This window comes from Triturus cristatus, chromosome 10 (genome assembly GCF_964204655.1).
Source record: "Triturus cristatus chromosome 10, aTriCri1.1, whole genome shotgun sequence".
Taxonomy (NCBI): domain Eukaryota; kingdom Metazoa; phylum Chordata; class Amphibia; order Caudata; family Salamandridae; genus Triturus; species Triturus cristatus.
Window position 1 is genome coordinate 971,740,217 of NC_140593.1, and position 16,538 is coordinate 971,756,754.

Below are 16,538 nucleotides of genomic sequence, written 5' to 3' on the forward strand. Positions count from 1 at the left end.
GTCTTGTAGTCTTTTAGTTCCGAACAGTTCCACTATTATATTGAGGTCCAATAATACCAATTCTTCTTTACTCATAGGGCTGGTAAATTTTAGAAACTAATTCGGTGTGCTGAACCATGACAAGACGTTTGTTGCTGTGTTGCTCTGTGAGACACCCAACAAATTATTAGGAAAGTCTAGTTCGCGCCCAGGAGAAAACACAAAGTTTTCTGAGAAACCCTCACCCTACAGGGTTACCCCTTGGTGGACTGCTTCATCATAGGGTCCTTCCCGTTCCGCTGTGGAACGGGGCATGCTGCGACCTACGAGTTACGCTGGAGCACTTTTGTTGACTATGAGAGAAAAGATAGTCTGTGAGGGAGGAGTGGGGGGAAAGGGGAAAGTGAGAAACGTTAAAAATAGCTGGCTAGTGGGTTAGGATTATTTTATTATGACCCCTAGTCGGTATGGTTACCTCGCTATCAGCCTTATCATGATACTTCTCAAGCGCCTTCTTAATATCTTCTAATACTTTAGGGTCACTTGTATGTTGGTGGTTGCATTCCATTTGATCTATGTCCCTTTCGAGCCTTGCTAATCTGTCCCTCAGAGACCTGAGCACTCCTGCATGTTTGGAAATACACACCTTGAAAGCTTCCCACACAGTGAAAAGGCTGTTTACTGTACTAATGATGTCCGAAAAGAAACCCTCTATCACCGCAGCTTGTTCGTCCTTATAGACCGGGTTCAGCAAGGAATATGGGGGGACATTCCAAATTTCTGGGAGAGCAACTCAATGTCCAATAGGACTGGAGAATGGTCAGAATAAGTTCTAGGTAGCGGATCACGTTTGAGTGCGCGTTTGACTAAACTTTTAGATATCAACCAAAAATCTATCCGGGTGTGAATGTCGTAGGCCGCAGAAAAATGCGTGAAACCTAAGCCTCCAGTAGAATGATGCCTCCATACATTGAGCAGGCCCAGCTGGTCAAACATCCCAGCAATCTCTCCTGCTGCCACAGAAGGGCGATGTGTAAGTCCCCTAGAGCGGTTGAGCATAGGGTCCAAAACGCAATTAAAATCTCTGACCCAAATTTGTGGCAAGTCCCCCCATTGTAGCAAGCAAGCACCTAAGACGGAGTGAAATGCGGGTCATCATAGTTGGGACCTTAAACATTAACTAGCATTGCTACCAATCCCTCCTTATGTCACCTAGCAATCACAAACATGGCGTACGGATCCACACCCATTTCCTGTAGGTTAATACCTTATTTTGGTTTATCACATATAAGGACACCACGAGCATGCAAAGTGAACCAAACTGTAAAATAATGACCTTGTAATTTCCGTTGTGTCAGGATATTACAATTGGGAGCCAAGTATGTTTCCTGCAAAACTGCTGCAACTACCTGATGTTGTTTAAGGTAAGCCACCATCTAGCGGACCTTTTTATAATCATTTAAGCCTTGCACATTACATGTTAGGAACCTCACTCTATTGCGGGGAGAATGTTCTATCTCAGGTTGCACCTTGTCCCCTGTGCTGCTTGTGTTGTGTTACATTGTATCTGTATACTGCCAGCTAGCTGCACCATCTGTATTCCAATTAGCATTTACTTACAAAAACTTCAACAAAAATCCCTCCCCCGCTATGCAAATCCAAATAAAGCATAGTCAATATTCTACCCTCCCCAACCCTTCCAAACAACCCTGTAACAAAGAAGGGCAAAAAATCATTGAACATTAGCTGTGGAGCACAGATGGGGGTGAATGTTACTGGCTGTGTAACCCGGCCATAGCCCAGCTGCACCCATACCTAGCACATCAAAGTCTATGCAATTTGTGCCACCTTAAAGGACGCAGCTGCCATATCCCGCCTCATCCACCACTCTCATTAACATAAAATATCTCGGTACCCCCAATGTCTCTCAAGCAGTCCCGGGGGGAGTGGAAGGTGGATCGCCACCGCATTTCCCATTGATTTGACAATGAAATCCAGTTGCAGTGGATAAGAGCAAATTAAAGGAACCATCTTACCAGTTTTTCTAGATCTGATACCAAATACCACTGTACCTTGTAGTCCTGAACCAGTACAGTCTAAAAAGTGCAGATCAGGAGTCTCAATTGCAGCTGCAAGTGGAGCCAGCACTTTGATATAGTTACATAGCACTCCCCATCAGCACAGAGTCCCTAACCCCGAAAGGGAAGGGCCACACGTGTGCGCACCTTATTGGTCTTCGGCTTCTAGTGCGTCGTCATCCAGATTAGAGGAGGACCTAGGGGACCCCCTCCGAGATACAACGCCATCCCTCTTTTTGAGAAACTGCAACACCTGCCTTGGATTAGTGAAGACGTGTGGCTTTCTGTCGACTAGGATCCGTAGTTTGGCGGGGCACATCATGTTACATTCCAAATGCAAGTCTCAGAGTTTCCTTTTCACAGGTATAAATTGTTGACGCGCCTCCTGCAATTGTTGCGTAAATTCGGGTAGAGAGACAGATCCATCCCCTCGTATTGTAGTGTTTTGAGCTCCCTAGCCTTTTGGAGGGCTGCATCCTGATCCCTATAGTAATTCAATAGGTGCATTATAATGGGCCAAGAAGTGGCCCCCGAGATCGGTCTAGGGGCAAGGGAGTGATGTGCGCGCTCTACTACAAAAATGTCTGAAAAAATATCTCTGCCCAGTAGTGAAGCCAGCAGTTGTTCAACATAGAGTTCCATATTGGGTGTGATGGTTGACTCTGCCACTCCCATTATCCTTATGTTATTGCGCCTTGAGCGAGCTTTCAAATATTCTGCTTTGGCTTGCAGCGAGTGAAGCAATTTGTCAATTTTAGTGTGAGCAAGCGACCCGGCATTAAAGCGTATACTCTGCTTCAGAGACCCTTTTCTCCACCGTATCTAGCCTTTCTTTGTGTTATCCAATTTTTCTGTCATCCTGTCCATATGGAAGGAGAGGGCATCGATTTTCCCATCTATTTTCGTCTAACCCTGGGTGTAGTTCGCGTAGTAGTGCTAGGTGTAGCTACGCGAAGTACACTTCGCACTATGCGAGCTACGCGAAATGCGTAGTGCACTGTGCAAAATGCTTTTTGCACTGATTGCACAGTGCCGGATGCATGTCCATACTGTGCAATCATTGCAAACCGCATCTTGCACAGTGCAAGCGGTCGTTTTCTGCCACTCGAGTAGATTTGTACTCGAGCGTCAGCTTTCTCAACGCAGACTGGTAGTTTCTCATCGTGAGCGGTTGCGAGCATACGCGAACACTCGCAATGAGAAACCTGACCTTCCCGCGTTGAGACTCTCGCAGGGAGGTTTATTTCCCATGCTCGCGATCGGCAACTTGATGTTGCTGATCGCGAACGAGGAAAAAGTCTCGCTGGGATGTTATTCACGTAGCGTGTAGTTGCGCAAACTACGCAAACTACGCGAGCTCAGCATAGTCCTACGCCCAGGGTTATTTTCGTCAAGCTGGGTTGCATCGCTGCAAGGATCTGTTTTAAATCAGAGTCCACTGGCGGGTATTTGGACTCCGACCCAGATTTAGAGGCATTCTTAACTGGCTCCTGCTGTCAAGAGTTATGTGTGGTTCAAATTGCAGTTTGGACTGCGCTTTTTCGGTTCTGCCCATATTGAGTTATCTCCACGTGTGCCTAGGCAGACCAGCAGCTGCACTGCAAAACAGCGATGAATCCATTCCGCTTCTACTTTCTATAATACTGCAAAACTGTGCAAGGAGCTCTATAGTACAACGCCAGCCCTGGCCTCATCAATGGGATGAGGATTTGAAAGTACAACGATCGTCTCAAATACAGCTATGGTAACGGCTGGGAGATCCCTTTGTGTAGATCATTCCTGGCAACACCTGTATGTATAGACTTTTCAAGGCATAGCACCAGCCTATGCGATCTCTGGACATCCCACTAATCTCCCAGTCTGTCTAATATGAGGATAAGGAAGGACAAGTTTAATGTGCAGCTTAGTGTGAGTCCTTGTCACCTTGGGTACTGCGTTTCCTTTTGGGAAGGTTTCACTGCTGCAAACTGTCCAAATATTCCCCGTGAGGGGGACTCACCAGTGTCCCAGCTCAGTGCCGTGCATTGGAGCACCATCCGAGGGCCATTCTACGTGTTGCGCCGTAGCAGCACGCCACCTTGCAGGGGGAGGCTCAAGGTCGATGCCCACTGTAGTTCAGGCCAGGGCGTGACAACAGCCATCAGCCCTGGCGGCCCGGGAATCAGACAGCGCACACCTCTGCTGGCTTCAAGGATCACAATGTGACTTTGGCAGTGCAGCACCATCTGCGGTGTTGAGGAGGGATCGCCGGCTCCACGGTATCATGTAGAGGCAGGCCGGGCACCACAAGTGAGCCACTCTCTCCGCCCGCCAGTGTCGTCTTCCTCGGACCCAGGCTCCAGCCGCTCGCATGCGAGTCTCCAGGGTGAAGGTTGATTGTGCATATAAAGTTTAGGCAATGGACCAGAAGAATCGTAGTGGATTTTTGTGCCGGGCTCACGGAGCTCCTTTAGATTGCAGCCATCTTGGAGCCAGGCAAGCTCCGCCCTCCACCCTGTGTTACTCTCTCCCGGAATCTCTATGCAAACAGACTTGGCTTGACAGTTTCATCATATATTCCCTGACTGATACTTGGCAACTTATTATTGTTCAATCTCTTATCTGCCAAAATAGAAAGGGTTAAAGCAGGACAAGCACTGACATTCCACATCATCTGAATACGCGAGATATTTTCATGCAGGTAAACTCATACTCTTACTTTTATTTCCGTTCACATCTGCAACAGAAATTGAGGGGGTAGGCGAACTCAGTTCTTATTGGACATAGCCAAGAGCAGCACTCATTAACCTGTACCTTTGTCTCTCTCTTTGCTAGTAGTCATTAAGAAAGGCTTTTGGTCTGTTTAGGTTGTTTAAAGTTTTCCCGCTCCGATTTCCCTACCACCATTTCCTTTGCGCGTGTGGCTTAGTATCTGCATGCTTTACAACAACAGAGTTCACAAGTCTTTCAAGTGTTGCACTGAAAAGCAAGCCAATGACGCCCAGCAGTCGGCGCTAGTAAGACATTTGACAAGACACACTTTCCATGAAGCTTTGCCTCATTTTAAATCCACTATATACCCTGCTACTGATTGTCTTTGCACATAATCAACATATGCCTTGTTCACAAAAGCCAACACATTTATCTTGACACAGCCCCCACCAAGATACAGATGCACACTTAAAACAGCTGACCTTTTCGTGGAGAGCGAGCAACAATATGATTAACAGTTAAAAAAAGTTTTTAATAAAAACTTTATAAAAAGAGACTATGACACGTTCAGTGATAGCCACGTCATACCGCTTTATTTCCTTATGGCTTTTGGGGTGGTCAACAGAGACAACTGGGAGGGAGTGAATGAGCAACATGAACAACAGGACGGAAGGTGGGAGGGAACGGGCAACGTGACAGTTAATAAAAGTGCTATGGGTGGCCAAGCCGTGAATGGAGTCCTCTGGACGTGGAAAGCCCCTATTGCTTTCGCAATTCTTGTTTACCACCTGCACCTACTCAAGGGCACCTCTAACACTATGCTCTCCCCCCTTCGCTGCCTTCTCCACTGCCCAACCTCGAATGGTCGGTGGGTACTGGTCCATAACCTTAACAGTCTCATCTACATAGAAGAGCCCCCCCTGGCCATTTTACTTCTCAGCGGACGCTCATTATATGGAACCCTAGCGCCCGCACTGAGTTGGAGTGGGAGCATCTCTCCCTGATCTGGGGACCCCGGCGAGGCCATCCTTCCCTGCTACGCTGTGCGAGCCTGGGCAATTCCTTCTGGTTCTTGAGTCTGTCCCACATCTACTCCCACCGTCCACCTCTCTTCCTGGCTGTCGATCTGCACTGGACTCTTTGTCGTTAAAGGGTTCCTACCTCTCACAGGGCTAGTGCCTGGTTTGCGGCCCACCAGAGGATTTGGTGGCCCACTTAGAACACCCCTCGGACCATGTGTAATGAATGTGACTCACCAATAATCCACACCCAAACCCTGCACTCCCACTTTGGAGGCAAATATACCACTGCACCTTTAAAGAATACACTTTGAGCAGCACTTCCTAAAGACGAGGAAAAGACGCAGCACTTCCTTTAGGCGAGGCAAGAAAACAAATCCAGGTGCATTTAAAATAACACACACAAGTTTATTAATGCAACATTTCAGAACGGTAGGCCAAATATATCAGTAAATGCAGATTCCCAAATGTCAAGTGACTAAAATGCACAATTAGAATAAAATGCAGTATATACAAGTAGCAAAGAGTAGAAAATATATAAAAAATGGTTAGGAACACCTCACCGATTGAATTTGCATCATCCTTGCCAACTCAAGCTGGGGAAGCCCTTCAACAGCCCAGAAAAGAGTTCAATCAGGGCTCAAGTTCCATCACCTCCACAGCAATACGTCTATTCTGTGGTGAACTTCCACCTGGCCCTCGAAGGTTCCCAGCTTAAATACCATTACTAAACGTGAGGCGAAGCTTCTAGAAAACCTCGCCCCCTTCTCATTAGAAACAAAACGAGCTGGCTGTACCCGTCTGCGTCAAGGCCAAGACGGGGGCTGGCCAGGCTCCCGTATTTTGACTCCGAGACAGATTTGTACATTAAACAAAAGCAATCGCTCAGAAAAACATAAAGACCTTGAATGTGAATAACCAAAACAACTTGCAAGCACTGCTGTGCATGCAGGAAAACTGCAGCAAGGCAAAGCCAGGGAAAAAGGATGACATGAGGCCATGTCAAAGCCAAAAGTAAGCACTTATAATTTTCACTGCTGTGCACGCTGAAACAAGGCAAAGTCAGAAAACAAGATGACATGAGGCCATGTCAAAGCCAATAGTACTGTTCTACTCCGTGACAGCTCCCACTAAAAGACAGCAAGATTACAAGACAGAAGAGAAGCAGGCATATTCAGGACCGTCCTACATTAGGGCTAGGATAAAATAACACACTTAAATCAATTAAAATGGAGGTAGTCGAAGGTCATCATAGGGTGCCAAACCACAAGAGTGTCTCTTTCATTACACCATGCCTAGTTCCAAGCTGGGCAAGGATCCGGCTCCCACTCAATCCTGTAGCTCCCTGCGGCTGAAATCCAACCCTCCGACGTCGTTAGCAGCTGAACCCCTGGGGTCTGCGCCTGATGGGAATCCACCTGAGGCGCCGATAACTCAGGTGTTCATGTCCTCATTTCTCCAGGAGATCAAGGCAGAAATCAGATTGCTCAAACAAGACTTCAAGTCCTGCCTTCAGAAAATCTGGCGGGATGTCACAGAGATCGGCGGCTGCATGAATGACCTAGACCCGAAAGCACAAGACCACAAGAGCCTCTGGCAACGCATGGCGGAACTTGAAGACCAACATATCAATCTACAGCTTAAGCAGGAGGATCTCAAAACTCGAAGTAGGTGTAACAATCTACGCATCAGGGGGGTCTCGTGTGGAGAAGAGGGCCAGGATATCATGGCCTTTGTGGTGGATCTCCTGCAAATGGTGGGGGTGGATGATGACGCCTCTCCCCTGACTCTCGACAGAGCCCTTCGAGTCCCTGGCCCTTAGAGGGTGCCCCGACTTCGACCCGGATATCCACACAAGACTCCATTTCTTCCTTGAGAAGGAAGCCATCTTGCAGAAGGTACGTGGAGTCACAGACCTATCCTGAAACGATTATCCGATTCAGATCTTTCAGGACATAGCCCCAGCACTCTTCGTAGGCACAAGGACTTTCAGCCACTCACAGATAAGCTGCGTCAGCTTAAAATTAAATATGAATGGGGCCAACCCTTCCTCTTAATCTTTTCATGGGAAGGAAGGCACCGGGTTCTCTGCTCGCTGTAAGAGGCGAAACAACTTCTTCACCTCCCGGTGGACACGGGGAGGTGGAGGCCTCTTCTCCGCAAGAGATATGCGGGGGCCGTCTCGGCCGGAGTGGTCCACTGTTCCCCCCCCGGGCGCAGGACACGTATCAAGGACCAAGACTCCTCCCAGGCAAAACAAGACATGATCAACCATATCCGCACTCTCTCTCTCCGACCCACTCGTCCATGCTGGCAGACTAACCTGAACTGGGAGCATTGATGCCTATGCCTATCCAGTCCCAGTTGGGAGCCTATGCCTCCGGGTCCCCTGCACAGTTCACACAAGAGTAGTCCTTCTCGATGCCGTATCTTGTTGTGCTGCCACTACCTTATGCTCCTTGAACTGCTGGATGTCCGTCATATGTGAGGTGCCTCTCCAAGCTCTCTTAGAACTGCACCAACGTGTCCTACTTCACTATGCCAAGAGGGCCTGGGGCCGGTGTCTTTCATTTCCAATATAGAGACTTGCTGCTGAAAGCGGAAAGTCCTGATTGCCTACTTTCAATGGTCACGTTCCGACACCTGTGCAGTGTCTTCTGGAAAAGTGACTTCTTCGAAATGGCTTTCACCTTGTCCGGCGAGCTAGTCCATGACAACATTGGACTATGTTGGCCCTGCTGGCAGTCTCACTATAATTTCCCTCCTCTCCCCCCCCCCCCTGCTATTTCCCTGATGCAAAACTAGTGCAGAGGTTGTTTCAGGATTCTTCTGGCCCACCATATACCCTGAGAGCATACCTTCCAAGCCGACACAGGGGGTATGCCTCCGCGAACATGCCCTTCTTAGCCATTGTCAACCCCCGCTCCTAGCCCACTCACAGTCGGCCTTGCTGAGGCATCTCCACCAACTCTTTCTTTATGATGACACCACTGCCTTCTTTTAGGATCCTCTCCCTCAACGTTAGGGGACTCAATTACCCTAATAAAAGGCACCAGATCTGGCACTACCTGCTCCTACAGGACCCTGACATTATCTTTCTCCAAGAAAACCCCCTACTCTCTGCAGACACACACCTTATGTCGCACCCTAAATACCCAGCTCAATTTTGGGCTTGCTCTCTTTCCAAAACCGCAAGGGTAGCAATACTACTGAAGGCTGCCCTGAAAGGCCCATCTTCTCGGGTGATTCGGGACCCTGAAGATTGATATTTAAAGCTTCAAGTGCACTGGGGCGCACAGGACCCGACTCTCCTCAATGTATACGCACCTAACCAAGCCCAAGATAAATTCCTGAGATCCCACCTGAGTGATTTGCTCCGTGCTCCAGAGGAGGCAATTATCCTCGGAGGCGACTTTAATCTGGTATGGGACCCAGACAGTGATCACAGCACACAGACGTACCAAAGCACTGGGGCTCTGTCGGCGGGTCTTAAGAGGGTCGTCACTGACTTGGGACTCACTGACGCCTGAAGATATATGAACCCAGATACTAATGACTACTCTTTTTTTCTCACATACCCACCACTCATATTCGCGAACTGACTACTGCTTTCTCCGACTTTCTTTAATCCACTCTCTACAAACTGTTGAGATGTCTGACATCTCTATCTCAGATCATGCCCATGTCTCTGTCACTTTTCAAACTCCAAACAGACGTCAAGGCTCCCACCCCACATCCTGCGCGACCCGGTGGATGCGGCTGACATCCGCAAAGAAATTGAAGCCTTTTTCATTACAAATAACACCCACGGAATTCATTCGGTGGGACACCTTTAAGGGAACCATTCAATGTACTATCTCATCTATTGCCATAGCCTGGGCCCGGGAGGCTCGTCTCACAGAAACAAATCTATCCAAAGACATTAAGACCCTAGAGTGCAGCGATCACCAACAGGCCTCTCTGCATAATAAAAAGCACCTTGCTATCCTTCGGTGTCAGCTACGCCTACATTGCATTAACAAAGCTGAACGCTCCCTACTGGCCCTCAAACAAAACATTTACGTAGGAGGGGATAAAGTCGGTTCAGGCCTATCACGTTGCCTGCGGGCACAAACCACGAAAGCGCACATCTCTAAACTCCAACCGGCTGATTGCTCAACATGAACATGACAAGGGTCTAGCCCTCTTAAACTTTTATAAAGATCTATATGCCGATGACCCCCATGCCCCAGAGAACATCACCACCTTCCTCTACGTATGTTCCTGGGAACCTCTCAGTTCTCACCACGCACAACTCTTAGACGAGCCAATATTACTAGATCAGTTGACAAAGGCATTAAAACAGCTCGCAGTGGGGAAATCCCCCAGACCGAACAGTTTACCCGTCACCATCTATCGAATTTTTCTCCCCCAGATTCAAAGTCATCTCCTACACCTCTTCAATAGCTTCTTTGACCTCACAGGCATCACCCTCACTATGTCAGAAGCAGAAGTGGTCCTCATACCGAAGCCAGGAAAGGATCCTACTTTCTGTACATCCTATAGACCTATCGCCGTCTTGAACACCGATGCAATTTTTTTTACTAAGATTCTTGCTAACCGCCTTGAACCCTACCTACTGGGCATTATAGACCCAGATCAAGTCGGCTTTATTTGGCACTGCCAAGGGGCGGATAACATACACCGCATAGCCCACCTCATCAAAAAGGTACAACGCAGAAACATCCCGGCCTGTCTGGTGTCACTGGCCGCAGAGATGGCATTCGATTGAGAGGACTGGGGCTACCTATGTGCCGTACTGCACAAGATTAGCCTAGGCCCAGCCATGATCTCTAGGCTGATGGCCCCTTTCACTCAACTGTGTATGCGTATTCGGGTCACTGGCCGCCTTTCCTATTCTAAGGGGCACCAGGCAAGGCTGCCCGCTTTCCCCACTGTTCGCTCTGGCGGTGGGACGCCTAGCAATAGCAATAGCAATACGCCAGTTGTCAACCATCTTAGATTGTAGAGTCTTAGATCATAAAATTTCCTTGTTCGCTGACAATCTCCTTCTCTCTTTAACTGCCCCAGCTGTCTCCCTCCCGGCTCTAGCGTCACTTCTCCACTCCTTTGAAGGTGCCTCGGGCTTCAATATTAACATAGCTAAATCCCATGCCCTAAACCTTACTATCTCACCTGAGGAGATTCCTGGACTACAGACCCTGCTCCCCCTACAATGGGCCGCATGATCGATAGCGTATCTGGGCCTCGACCTGACCCCCTCCCTCGCCTCTTGGACCCAAGCTAACTGGCCAGCATGTAGGCGAGGCATACGGGATGATATACAACAGTGGAAGAATCTCCCCTTGTCTTGGTTGGGGTGACTCAATGCAATAAAAATGTCCCTTCTTTCAAAAGTGCTTTATCTGTTTCAAACCCTGCCCACTCCTATTCCGCAAGTGGATATCCAGGTCCTCCAACGAGACCTAATCACTTTCATATGGGGCAAAGGTCGCCCATGCCTCTCAAATAAACTTCTTATGTTGCCCCGGGACCGCAGAGGCTTGGCATGTCCCAACCTCCTTGAATACTACTGGGCATGCCACCTTTACTATATCTCGGAATGAGTTGTTCGTGAGAGCAAAAAACATTGGTTTCATATGGATCAGGCGGTTTCATGTAGGCCTCTGTGGGATCTAGCCTGGCTCCACAGATCGGCCCAGCCCCGTAGCGCATACATAGCTACCCCCACGAAAACTGTTCTCGATATATGGGTCAAACTTGCGGTCTCTCGGGCCTGACCTCGTTCCCATCTCCTAACACCCCAATCACGCGTAATCCTATCTATCAATTCAGGACCTATTCCACAGGAACACTTTTTTAACCTTTGAGCAGTGTCAAACTTTATTCCACGTCATGGACACTGCAAATATGCAATATTATCAACTCTACCACTAGCTGTCCTCCCCCACTTATATGCAGGGAGCGACGAGGGGGCTAACCCCCTTTGAATCCCTAGTCTGGGCCTACGAGGGTTCACAAGGTCTAATTTCTTGCACATACAAAAGTCTGCAACACTCACATCAAGGCCAGTCCCACACATATCAGAGGCAATGGAACTTAGAGGTTGGAGAGGAGATCTCACCAGAAAGCTGGGATTGACTTTGCCGTGACATCCCAAAAATGTATAAAAGCATCCCCCAACGTGAATCTGCCTACAAAATGATGACAAGTTGGTATTACATCCCAGCTCGCCTATACAAGATGGCGCTAAATCTCTCCCCGACATGCTGGAGATGCCGGGGTGAAGTTGGTTACTTTCTCCACATCTGGTGGACATGCCCTAGTCTGAAGACCTTCTGGAAGAGGTTCTCAGACATCTAAAGGACACAGTGGGCTTTCCCATTCCAAGCTCTCCTACAGTGACTTTGTTAGGCATTAGACCTCCTCGATTGGTAGCTATGACCCACTCAGACTGGTGCCTCATAACACAGATGCTGGGGGCAGCACGACAATCTATAGGCCTATATTGGAAAAAACCTGCACCCCCACCTAGCTCAACTTGGTTCCTTCGCCTTTGGTACGCTCTGGCCCTCGAGCTACTAAAAGCCCGTCTTCACCACAATGGCACTAAGTTCACCCACACCTGGCAGCCGCTTATACAACACCTTGCACGGATAGAGAACTCTTGCTTAGCTCCCCCTCGGCAGAGGGAGTTGCAGCTGTTCGAAGACTCGCTCATGCCCTACACTAGAGGAGCCCAACACCAACCTTCCCCGAATCGCGATCCTGATGAGGCCCTTCCTCCTCTTTAACTCGCTCTATCACTCCTCTCTGTCGGCACTTCGAGAGAATCTTCACCTCTCCCACTCCCCCATCCCTGGGCTTTTTGCCCCCCCCCCTGTATCTTAGATAGCTGGTTAACCTGTTGACCTTACGACTTTGGATCTCACTAGCAGACTCTCACTACCCCTCGTGGGTGTACCACCTGCCACACTGACTTTCAGGGGTACTCTCTGCACATACACACATCATGACCCTCCCTACTCAAGGTTCCTATAAGTTGTACCTGCCTTAATCAGCATGCCCCTCTCACTGTGCCACCTGGCAGATTCAGGTCACTACTTATAACCATGCTTTTTCTCTCTTATTATTGTGTGCCGTCAATGATATATGATTTCACTACTGTACTATGCCAATTGTGATGACCATTGTTACTTGGAAAAACTTTCTTCTCATTAAACAGATTTGAAATAAAAAGTGCTATGATGCAGCCAGGAGTGGACGCATCATAACGCTTTTACATCTTGCTGGAGTTGTGGGAGGGGGAAGAGGCAACACAAATATTCTTTTTTTTGATTAAAACAGTACTTCTATCAGCGGAAAGACACTAATCAATCTACGCAATCCGTACTGGGACCATGCTCTAGCATAAGGAGAGGTGGGGAAGTTGGCACACGGGGGGTAGTAAACTCCGACATACAGCCATCGGATTTAGGTAAAGAAAGAAAGAAATAACACAAATTAAATTCCCCGCGCTGCAACGTCCAATGCGTTGCAGCACGTGCAATTTAATTCATTTTATTTCTTTATTTCTTTACCTAACTCCGATTGGCCATATGCCGGAGCACGCCTATTGCTTAGCATTTGTAAACATGATTGTCACTCTTCTTTACAGCCTTATCATTTAGTAGCGTTTGTCTTGCTCACTTCCTGTTTTTTACATGGGGAATGAACCACGGACAGATTAAAGAGGTTTAATTAGTGTCCCTCCTCTGCTTGTGCTGTGATTCAGGTACTATTTGTGCACTTTGATGCAGTTAACGATGGCCGTGTCATAGCTCTTTTTTATTTTGAACTTATCCCCTCCCTGCTTTTTCTCATTCCTTGCTTCTTCTTCCTTCCTCGGAGGCCTTGTCAACCCCCAGCTTTAGCAGCTGCAGCAGGGGTGGGGTTCTTGATGAGCCTCTTCTGAATGCAACTCAGCAGACAACGGCTCATATTTAATGTGAAAGGGTGGGAGGGTGAGTGAGTGGTTGGATGGATGGATGAAATAGTGGGAGGATAGATACATGGATCAATGAGTGAAATGATGGCTGTAAGGATGGATGAGTGAAAGGGAGGAAGGATAGCTGAATGAAAGGGTGAATAGACGGATGAATGAAAGGGTGGATGGATGATGAGAGGATGGCTCAATTAGCGAGTGAAAGGATGGATGATGATGACAGGGTACATGAATGGAAGGATAAATGGAAGGATAGGTAGATGGAGTGAAAGGCAGGGTGGATGGACAGGTTGATAGGGTGAATGAGTGAAAGGATAGATGGATGGATGGATGAGCTAAAGGATATATGTAAGGATGGATGAGTGAAAGAATGGAGTGATGAGTGAAAGGGAGTCCAGAGGGATAGCTGGATGAAAGGGTGGACGGATGGATGAGTGAAAGAGTGGATGAATGAGTGAAAGGATGGATGAGAGCAAAGATAGATGGACAGATGGATGTGTGAGTGAAATGATGGATGGGTAAGTGAAAGGGTGGCTGGAGAGATGCATGGATGAATGAGTGGAAGGATGGATGAGTGAAAGGAACGAAGTATGGATGCATGAGTGAAATGATGTATGGACAAAGGATGGATGAATGGGGGAGTGAGTGAAAGGATGGAAGGATGAGTGAAAAGGTGAATGGATGATGGATGGATGAAGTGAAAAGGCTAGATGAATGGACAAGGTAAAATGGTGGATGTATAGACAGTGAAAGGATGCTTTGATGTGTGAAAGGATGGATGGATGGATGGATGCATAGATGGATGAATGAGTGAGTGAAAGAATGGATGTATGGATGGATGAGTGAAAGAGAGGGATAGTGGACAGATGGATGGATGAAAGGGTGGATGCATGGGTGACTGAAAAGGTAGATAGACGGATGGAGTGAAAGGATTGATGGATGAGTGAAAGGATGGATGGGTGAGTGGATTGATAGGTGGATGCGTGAAAGGATGGATGAGTTAACACATGGATGGATGAGTGAAAGGAAGGATAGATAGGTGGCTGGGTGAAAGGTGGAGGGATGGATGAGTGAAAGGGTGAATGGATGGGTCTGTGAAAGGGAGGAAGAATGGATGGATAGATGGATGGGTGGATGGAAGGATGAATGGAAAAGTGCTAGGGTGGATAAATGGAGGATGAGAGAAAGGATGGATAGATAGATGAGCCAGTGAGAGACAACAGATGGATGAGTAAAAGGATAAATGGACCAATAAGTGGATGGATGGAGTAAAAGGGTGGATGGATGGGTGGAGTGAAAGGATGGATGAGTGAAAGGATGGATGAATGAATGAAAGGATGTTTGTAAGGATGGATGAGTGAAAAGGGAGGGTAGATGGGTGGCTAAATGAAAAGATGGATGGATGGATGAGTGAAAGCATGGCTGGATGAGTGAGTGAAAGGCTGGATGAGTGAAAGGGTAAATGGATGGATGAGTGGATGGATGGGTTGAAGGGTGGATGGATGAGTGTAACAAAGGCTGGCTGAATGAAAGGGTGGATGGATGGATGGATGAATGGTCAGAGTGAAAGGGTGGATGGATGAATGAGTGAAAGAGTGGATAAATGAGCGAAAGATGGATGATTGGAAGGATTGATGGGTGGATGAATGGATATATTAAAAAAGGGGCAGGATAAGTGAAAAAAGGATGATGAGTGAAAGGATGGATTTATGGATATGTTTGATGGATAGGGTTCAATGTGGATGAATTTGGAAATGGATGGATGGGTGGAAGAAAGGAATGGTGACAGACTGAATGTTGGCTGAAAGACTGAATAGTGACAGAATATTCAGGTGAAATGGTGGCTATTAGTGGGTGAATTTATGGATAAAAGGATGAATGAATATATTCTTTGATGGAAGAGACAAGCAATATCTTCTAGGGAGGGTTACAGTGACTTGTTTTGCTTGCTTAGTGCCATACGAGTTTTAGTTCAAAGTAGGGAGCATTTTGAGTTTTCTGGATACCCTTGCCCCTCACATATGCTCTCTCATCCCAGTTTCTTCCACCTGCCCTCCCGTGTGTATTCTCCCCTCCCTCACACCCTCCCGTACCTTTTTTCCCCCTCTCACCGCCCAGTTTCCATTTTTTTCCCACCTGCCCAAAGGAAAAAAAAGCAATATGAAGCAGTCAGCGCTGGCCACTTTATAGTGCTTATTTAAAATCATCCTGTTTATCCACCCCACCTGCTCCCCAAATCCACCCAGTGGAGTGTAAACACTGCATTGCTGTGTTACTAAGACACAGGCTCCATGGATCTGTTCCATAATTCTGTGCTACTTCATAATAAAAAAACCTATCACGATTCGTTTTCTTCCCACAGGGTGCTGCACATATGGCTAAAACAGTTCTTCCCTGACCATGATTCCGGGGTGTCATCACCCAACAAGCAACTACAGCTGAACTCAGATGTGTGTGGATGTTCGCATGAAAGGCATCTGTTTGGTACTGTGCAGAAAAAAAAGCAGTCTCCTACGACGGTATTTAATAGCAATCTTCTTGTTTACTAAAAATAAAGGGGGTGTGTATGCTGTTGGGAGGAATCGCAGACACTCCAACTCAAGCGGAACATACATCGATCGATAGGCAGACCTCTGCAGCTTTGGTGCAAATGCCAATTTAAGAAATACCTTTTTAGGCAAGTAATAAAGTATAGAGCGATTACATTAATTTTCTTAAATTCGTTGGCAATGGCTTTTTAGTGGTGCCCAGGAATCCTTTAAATGTACAGAACCCCATTAAAAAGTA